The sequence below is a fragment of the Diaphorina citri genome, unplaced genomic scaffold (assembly GCF_000475195.1).
Source record: "Diaphorina citri unplaced genomic scaffold, Diaci psyllid genome assembly version 1.1 scaffold1268, whole genome shotgun sequence".
In the NCBI taxonomy this organism is placed as follows: Eukaryota; Metazoa; Arthropoda; class Insecta; order Hemiptera; family Psyllidae; genus Diaphorina; species Diaphorina citri.
The window spans coordinates 3,115-12,634 of record NW_007378697.1 but is presented as its reverse complement, the minus strand read 5'-3'; the positions used below and the strand labels follow the sequence as shown (position 1 = coordinate 12,634).

Below are 9,520 nucleotides of genomic sequence, written 5' to 3'. Positions count from 1 at the left end.
AAAAACTCAGAACATACATTTTTCATATAAATGGTATACCCATCCGTATAAGCAGAGCTTGTGCCACGGATGGGGATTACCTGGCCAAACCGCTCATCCGATCGCTATGAAACTTTGTGAACTTATTGCTTGCACTCCCGTGAAGGATATAGGCTATTTTGCGGTTCGTTTTTGTTAAGCTGTGCCGAGCAAGACCACTAAATGGATGAGTGACATGAACGGCCATGCCCTAAGGATTTCGGCTAGTATAGAATAGAATATATCTTGTTTATCCTGCTAGAATGAGACTGAAAAGACCCTTTACTCCCGCAGTCTAAACAAGATCTTATATACTCGTATTTCATGGGTAAAGTTTACAACTATGCAAATACATATAACCTTGTTCAAATTGAAACCAGGGGCAGATTTAATCCTAAACAGATAAGGTTCTTTCTCTGAATGACTGGCTTTCTCCTATCAGATATGCTACGCGTGGTTAGCAGCCGGATGGGTGACCCTCAGGGCAATCACGTAGGCTTTTCCGGGCCTACTCAGGTTGGGTAAATGTAAGGAGGCGGGTATAACCCCGCCGAATAGAGGGTATAACCCCGTCACTGAAAACCGTAACTATTATACAGGTAAGGGTTCTAGGAATGATGGTTCACGAAATATGCGCTTGTAACAAGCCAATATCAAAAAATTTCGAAAGTTATATCCAATTTTTTTTACACCAATAATTACACAGCCTGATTCCCTCGAATTTGCCATCAAAAATTTTGTCAAAAGAGAACGAATGCAGGTTATCACTCACCTTTATATTCATGGAACTTGATGGTCCGAGGTTATCACTCACCTCGATACTGTGAACAGGGGGGAAAAACAATTTTATTAAGAAAAATATTCTGAAAAATAAAATATTATGAAAAATCCTGAAAAATATCCTAAAAAAAAAAAATAAAATAAAATATTAAGAAAAATCCTGAAAATAAATGAAAATAACAAATTTACATTAGTAGACTGACTGGGGGACTTTAAAGAGGGAGTATACCAGCCAGAAATTTCCCTTGCAAAAGAAATAGCAAAATTTTGAGTGCGAAGGGATTGTAAAATTTTTAGGCTGACATTTGGTCAGCCTAAAAGCAATCACCCGGCACCCGAGGGCTGACTGAGATGTAGACGAAAAACGCCGACCCCGTCTGAACTCGGGAAAAGGCGAAGAAGATTCGAAGGAGGGAAAGACTGGCCTATGTCTATACCAACAGATAGCCAAAGAATTGCGCTGGTGGAAACAATTGCTCTCATATATTATCACCTTTTGATAGCAACTATTTGAGGAATTCAATTTTGAATAAACCTTTTTTATTTTGTTCACATACAATATAATAAATAGATACAATAAGAGGTAATAATACTTAAATACTACCTATATATATGTAAACAAAGAATTATGAATTTAAGATCAGGTTCTTTTCCTCCATTAAGTTAAGCCTGAGTCGGAGGAGGAGAGTTTTGTGATTTTTAATTTATTTTTATACAAAATTAGGTGTTATTTTACCTTATTTCTTTGTTATCTTACCTTGTGTTGCCACTCTAGTTGCCACAGGAGTTGCTGCTGTTGTAGTAGCAACTCATAGGAGGTCTCTACAGGGGAAGAACTGAGTTGGGTGGAAGAGGACGCCGCGCCTGACGAGGCACTCGCGTTCTTTTGAGCATTGGGAGGGCCTGAGGGGGGAGAGACATTGAATAATTAGAAGAATAATACATAATAGTTCTTATTTATACTGCTCGCATAGGACTGAAAAGTCCCTTTACTCCAGCAGTAGGCTACTACTATTATTGTAGCCAAATTCTCAAATTATATTGAGGATAACAAGCTGGGTCCGTCCCTCCGGGATTTTTTAGCCCGTAGTTTATTCGATCGTGGTTAAAGAATACCTACATATGTACCTACCTAATTTGTTTTATATTCAGTTTATTATCATTCTTGATTTGATTTTTTGATTTTACTTTCATGTAATGATTTAAAATCAAGACTAGAGCCCGTTCTCCCTTTATAAAAAATTCCGTCCCGGCTGGGATTCGAACCCACGCCCTCCTGATTACGAGGCGGGTACTCACCTAATGAGAGGGGACTCAACAGGGTGGCTCCATTCACAGGAACACTCATCACAGTCACAATGCCAGCGTTAGCCGCGGCCGTCTCCAACATATCCGAGCCCACGATTCCCCTCTCGCGCTCCTCACTTAGTGAAGTAGGGGAAGACGCTCGTCTGCCTCCCCTCTCACGCTCTTCGCTCAGCGAAGGAGGGGAAGACGCCCGCACCCCGCCCGCCTCCCCGGACAGCGAAGGCGGGGAAGTGGCCTCCGAGCTTCGGGAATCATCGTCCAAGGTCATGTAGTGATCGGGCGGTTCCGGCCGGGAGCTTTGACCTTCGCACGTGGCGCGAAACGCGATGACACCCTCCTTGACGGCACGCTCGATGGGCTCCTCGGTGTGCAGGATGTTCTTCTTTATTAGCTCGAGTGGGCCGGGCCTGGGAACATGGTGAATTTTGTTAAATTTCTAAAGTGAAACACATTTTGCTAATTGTTTGGTATCTTGTAGGTTGGGGTAATTTTGAGACAAGTCCAATTTCGAGCCACCAACTTTCAGACCATTTTAGAAGGATATGATTTGAGATCATTAAAAGTTTGTGCCTCGAAATTCCACTCGTCTCAATATCACCCGAGCCCACCCTAAAATTAAGAATCTTTTGAATGTTTTATTAAAGGAAGCGAAGGGTAAATCAATTTGAAAATCTGAAAATCCCAAAACGAAAGTGACTTTCTGATCGCCTTTTTTTTCTATTTGTAACCAATCCATTGAGGACACCAAAGTTCACTTACCTGTGAGCTAGCTGATCGTTCAACTGGTCTGCCAGACGACACTTCGACAGTCTTCGCTGTTTCTCGGCCAGGCTCGGATCGACAAACCCCACCCCCTCGTCCCCGAGGAGTATGTGTTGTCTGACGAGTTCGGTGCGGGCGGGCCGGGCCTGGATTTTGGCCTTCAGGAGGTCCCCTGTCTTGGCCCGTTCTAACTGACGGCGCTGCGCGTGAAATGCCGGCGGCGTTTTGAGCGCTGGAAAAATAAAATAGAATACACCCTGTTTATGTGTTTTACTGCCAGAATGAAACTGAAAAGTCCCTTTACTCCCGCAGTCTAAACAAAGTCTTATGTATTTGGCACAAAATAAGTGTAAGATGTAGGAGAGGAAGAGGAACGTACGGTTAAGGTGTGTCCACACATAGTCAATCGACGTTGATCGACGGTCAATCGATCGACTATGTGTGGACAGTGAGAGGAAGAGGAACGTACGGTTAAGGTGTGTCCACACATAGTCAATCGACGTTGATCGACGGTCAATCGATCGACTATGTGTGGACAGTGTGGACACACCTTTCAGTTATTAAATCATCAAAAATCAGGGAGCAGGAAGTTCCGACTGGCACCCCCTGCACTTTTCTCTGAGCTTGGAATACGGGGTGCACTCAGCCTCTTAAGGGAAACTAATTTCTTCGAGAAGGCCTTCAGGAGGTCCCCTGTCTTGGCCCGTTCTAACTGACGGCGCTGCGCGTGAAATGCCGGCGGCGTTTTGAGCGCTGGAAAAATAGAATAGAATACACCCTGTTTATGTGTTTATACTGCCAGAATGAAACTGAAAAGTCCCTTTACTACCGCAGTCTAAACAAGGTCTTATGTATTTTGCACAAAATAGGTGTAAGATGTAAGAGAGGAAGAGGAACGTACGGTTAAGGTGTGTCCACACCTAGTCAATCTAAACAAGGTCTTATGTATTTTGCACAAAATAGGTGTAAGATGTAAGAGAGGAAGAGGAACGTACGGTTAAGGTGTGTCCACACCTTGACGGTCAATCGATCGACTATGTGTGGACACACCTTTAAGGTATTAAATCATCAAAAATCAGGGAGCAGGGAGTTCCAACTGGCGGCCCTTTTACTAGTCCACATAATCATGGAACGGGGCAGTGGTAGCGTATTGAATGCACCCCCTGCACTTTTCTCTGAGCTTGGAATACGGGGTGCACTCAGCCTCTTAAGGGAAACTAATTTCTTCACGTTAAGCCCTTATCAGTCAAACTTACGTGGCATAATTCCTTGAGCAACTAATTGAGTAATGGGTCGCCTCAGCATCAACTTGACTTTGAGGGCTGCAAGCAAATAGAAACAAAAACAATTACAATAAATTAGAAGGTAAACAAAAACTTACAATAAATTAAAAGGTAAACAAAAACAATTACAATAAATTAGAAGGTAAACAAAAACAATTACAATAAATTAGAAGGTAAACAAAAACAATTACAATAAATTAAAAGGTAAACAATTACAATACATTAGAAGGTAAACAAAAACAATTACAATAAATTAAAAGGTAAACAAAAACAATTACAATACATTAGAAGGTAAACAAAAACAATTACAATAAATTAGAAGGTAAACAAAAACAATTACAATAAATTAAAAGGTAAACAAAAACAATTACAATAAATTAGAAGGTAAACAAAAACAATTACAATACATTAGAAGGTAAACAAAAACAATTACAATAAATTAGAAGGTAAACAAAAACAATTACAATAAATTAAAAGGTAAATCAAAAATACATATTGAATTAAAAGCGCAGGTTAGCATAGCAAAATGACGGAAGTTTGGACAGCACAAAACAATATGCTCAGGAGGATTTCCTCACATTGATTTAGAGAAGAACCGTTTAGTAACTAAACTTTAGTTAATTTCAATCGTTTAGTTTCTTTTTATAATAAGAGTGCATTTTTTTTTGACAATGGGGATCGAACCCAGGACCTTCTGCATGTAAGCGCGTTACTACTGGACCAACCGTGCTCAATATGGGTCAAGCGGCAGATAAAAAAAATGCTTAAGGTGTTAGGTCCTCCATTTGCACATGCAATAACTGCGCCGCATTTTTTTGTAATTTTTCGGTCTACACATTCACACATCCTGGGGGATGAAGGTTAACACGAAAAGAATGAGGAATAGCGCCGCAGGCAAAAATTGTGAGCTATACAATCTAAAAAATTTAGGACCGGCCGCAGGAGAAAATTTTGGTTTCATCAATTATTTGCGGTAAAAAAAGAGCTGAAAAAAATTTGCGTTTACCTGAGATCGAACCCATAACTGCGAATATTGCGAACAAACCGCGGATACTGCGCACAAAACGCGAATACCGCGAACAAAACGCGAATACCGCGAAAAACACAACATATTATTTTCGAGATGATGTGATTTGGTTGCTCCATGGTACTCGCCTACAGGGGCTGGAAAAAATTCAACATTGTCTAGGGTCTCTAGGGATGCATTTGCAATGCAGAACATTTTCCCAACAACGCAACGGTCTCGTTTTAAGGAATGATAGGTATGTACTAGTACTATGTTTTCACTTGACAAATCTTGTTTCATTCAGACCGAAAAGCAATAGCACATTGAATGCAAATTTTAATGCACCAATATGACAATGTATCACTGCTATTCTTGTGCTCTTTATCTCGGGTGTATTTTTTCATCTGCCTAAAGAAGAAGATAACGATAATTAATTCGATAATTAATGCTGCCACAGTTCTAATATCTTGGGATTCTTGGGCTCCAGTAATTTTAGTTTCTTTGGACGAGAAAAATAGACGAAAAACACAACATATTATTTTCGAGATGGTGTGATTTGGTTGCTCCATGGTACTCGCCTACAGGGGCTGGTAAAAATTCAACATTGTCTAGGATGCATTTGCAATCCAGAACATTTTCCCAACAACGCAACGGTCTTGTTTTATTCAGACAGAAAAGCGATGGCACATTGAATACAAAATTTTAATGCACCAATATGACAATGTATCACTGGAGTTAAGATATGCTACGCGTGGTTAGCAGCCGGATGGGTGACCCTCAGGGCAATCACGTAGGCTTTTCCGGGCCTACTCAGGTTGGGTAAATGTAAGGAGGCGGGTATAACCCCGCCGAATAGAGGGTATAACCCCGTCACTGAAAACCGTAACTATTATACAGTGTGGTTAAACCCCTATCAGGCCCATACTTGACGTCATTTCTGTACATAACTGAGAGTTTTTTTGCTGACTTCTGGCTTACCCTGTATATGCAATGCAAACATCGATATTGCCTATTCCAGACTGGTATGCCTATTTTTCTTTGTGTTTTGATGTTTATATTTTTGACACCACAGAAAATCATACAAATGGCCCTAGTGGTCTCCCGAGAGGGGCTAATCGACAAATATTTTCCGCAAGAATTTAAAATGAAAACATGTTTTAATTCAGACATTCATTCGTCAGGAGCTCATAATTCAGTGGTTAGAAGCTCGCCTGGTATACGAGAGAGCGTGGGTTCGAATCCGATGATTGCGTTTTTGGCACTAGATGGCCCGAAGACCCATTTCAAACTTATTTTTTACTTTCCTTATCCTATAGGAAGGAAAGTAGGTAGGGCGGGTATAACCCCGCCGAATAGAGGGTATAACCCCGTCACTGAAAACCGTAACTATTATACAGTGTGGTTAAACCCCTATCAGGCCTATCATACTTGACGTCATTTTTATACATAACTGAGAGTTTTTTTGCTGACTTCTGGCTTACCCTGTATATGCAATGTAGCAATGTACACATCCAAATGCATATGCCTATTCCAGACTGGTATGCCTATTTTTCTTTGTGTTTTGATGTTTATATTTTTGACACCACAGAAAATCATGCAAATGGCCCCAGTGGTCTCCCGAGAGGGGCTAATCGACAAATATTTTCATGTTTACCGCAAGAATTTCAAATGAAAACATGTTTTAATTCAGAAATTCATTCGTCAGGAGCTCATAATTCAGTGGTTAGAAGCTTGCCTGGTATACGAGAGAGCGTGGGTTCGAATCCGATGATTGTGTTTTTGGCACTAGATAATAATATTTCCTACTTAAATGGCCCGAAGACCCATTTCAAACCTATTTTTCTATGTTTACCGCAAGGTCCGCAAGAATTATATACATAATTACGTAAGTAAAAATATTGTTTTTTTTTCAACTAGGAATGTTTTAATTTAATGCTTCTGGAACTCAGTGGTTATGCACTCGCTTTGCATGCGAGAGAGCGTTGGTTCGAGTCCAATGTTTGTTTTTAGCACCAGATAAGAAAGGACCCCAGTTGTCCCAATAATGGAGCGTGTTTAAAACAGAGAATACACTTTAATTTCGAACATAAAATACTTTCAAATTTATGACAGGAATACTTATACTGTGTGGATTTTACTGGAATGTCGTGGTTTTAGACTCGTTTGTACGTGGCTGGTCTTGGGTTCAAATCCCGAATACTTATGTTTCTCACACCAGTCAATTTGTGAATAACCCAAGAAGGTAGATGTTTTTTTTTTCCAAAGTTTTTTTTTTTTTTTTTTTTTTTTTTTAGAGGATCGAACCCAGGGTCTAGCGCTTACAAGGCAGACGCGTTATTATTATACGCGTTACCTATTACGTCAAGCTAACTAGGAGGTTTTTCCAAGTTTAGTTTTTAACGCCATTGGGTAAGTACTATGGATCTGATTGGCCATTTCCTACCTCGGTGGCGTATGGCCTACCTCGGTGGTGTACTGGTTAACACGTTCGCATGGTAAACAGGAGGCCGTGGGTTCGATCCCAGCCCAGGTATGGAATTTTATCCTCATTTTTTCAAGAATTTGACTACATAATAATGGAACTCTAAGGGTTAGGTGGTAGAGAACGCCTCCGGCGTTAACCCCGCCTAGTGGTTGTCTTCCACCCCAGCGTCCATTATTATTTCCCTCCTAGGTAGGTGCCTAGGCAGTCTACATTGGTCATTCCCTTCGTGCCAGAATGTTGGCACCGCACCCTCGTGTTAGAGATTCATCAGGTTTATTAGAAGTGTGAAGCTAAGCAGTTATTGATTCAGCATGCCTGATAACTATCGGCACATAAGGAACGTGATGTAACTGCTAGCACGCGTGTGCCACAAGAGTAATTGAACCGTCTGAGACCTTAGGGTCTAGGGCTCTGGTAAAACATCGGGTATACGCACGGAAAAATTATGGTTCCCTAATACAATGGCATGCACGCATCTTAATCACAGACATACATACAACAATTTTTTTTTCTAGTTAAGCAAGGTCTTTTTACTGAATTGTTAGTTGTATGTATTATTCTTTAACCCATCAAATATACGAGACCTTGTTTAGACTGCTGGGGTAAAGGGACTTTTCAGTCCTATTCGGGCAGGATAAACAAGGTATATTCTATTCTATAGTCAGCCCAGTTAGCTTGGAGTACAGCACGCCTGCCTTGTAAGCGCCAGGTCGTGAGTTTGATTCCCGGGCCGGGCAAACTTTATCCTAAACAGATAAGGTTCGTTCTCGGAACGGCTGGCTTTCTTCTGTCCTGTCATCTTCCTCTTTTCGCTTTCGGGACGATCATACCTTAGCAGTTCCGATTCTGTCCGTAGCAAATACTTTGCAAGTTTACTGTTGCTGATTTATTCAGCGTATTTTGGGGGTACGGCACCTGTTGTTGACTAATCCGCACAACCTGAATAGTTAGCATACCCACACTGTATGGTTCCCTAATACAATGGCATGCACGCATCTTAATCACAGACATACGTACAATAGGTACATATGTACATACAATAATTGCTCGTACAAAGTATTTAGCACCTAAACACAGTGGCAACAAGGTCTAATAAAATATTGTACACTGTACAGCATACATATAAAATAAATAAGTAATAATAAGTAAGTATAAGTAAATACATACAATACAATAAATTGTACAGTAGGTATTTAATACATACAATAGTCACAATCACGAATCACAATGGAAGGCACATGGCTAATATACATCCACATGTGCCAGTGGCGTAGCGTCCATGTAGGGCGTGTATGGCGGCCATACAATCTAAATTTACTCAAATACCCTTAAATATTGACTTTAAATATTTATGAAGAAGCATGTGCATAACTTATGTAGTAATGTGCATGGTGATGGAAATTAGTGCCCTACACGCCTTACACTTGACTTTAGACCACGCTACGCCACTGAGACCTACATCTACAATTCTACATAATTATTACCTAAACTGCCCAGCTATCAAGGTACGGTATCTACGAGTAGGTACCTACTGTAACCTATAAGATCGGAAGAGCGGTTCAACTACATTATTAATTGTCTATAATCAATAAATGGATACGAACGACTAATTTTTTTCGGCATAGTTGGCGGAAATCTATCTTAAAAGCCGTCGAAATATAAAGTAAAATTTACTAGATAGTTATATTATTATTATTATTATTGACTTATTTATTATTATTTTAATATATACATTATGTACTTTTATAATAGTAATTATAAATAATAAATTTTTATAGTATTAAAAAGAATGTAAATTATTAATTATTATTTCATTATTATTATATAATATTACCATAATAGATACAAAATTACATTATATTCATATTTACTAATAAT

The 9,520-nt window shown here is 39.8% G+C and overlaps 1 long non-coding RNA gene across 1 annotated transcript; it reads right to left on the bottom strand.

The window, feature by feature from the left end:
- Window positions 1-3,559: 3,559 nt before the first annotated feature.
- Window positions 3,560-4,191, bottom strand: LOC113469876. The gene is made up of 2 exons (XR_003393156.1): window positions 4,125-4,191; window positions 3,560-3,621 (listed from the first exon to the last, which is right to left on the bottom strand). It is a non-coding gene; the product is annotated as an uncharacterized LOC113469876 (long non-coding RNA).
- Window positions 4,192-9,520: the final 5,329 nt, after the last annotated feature.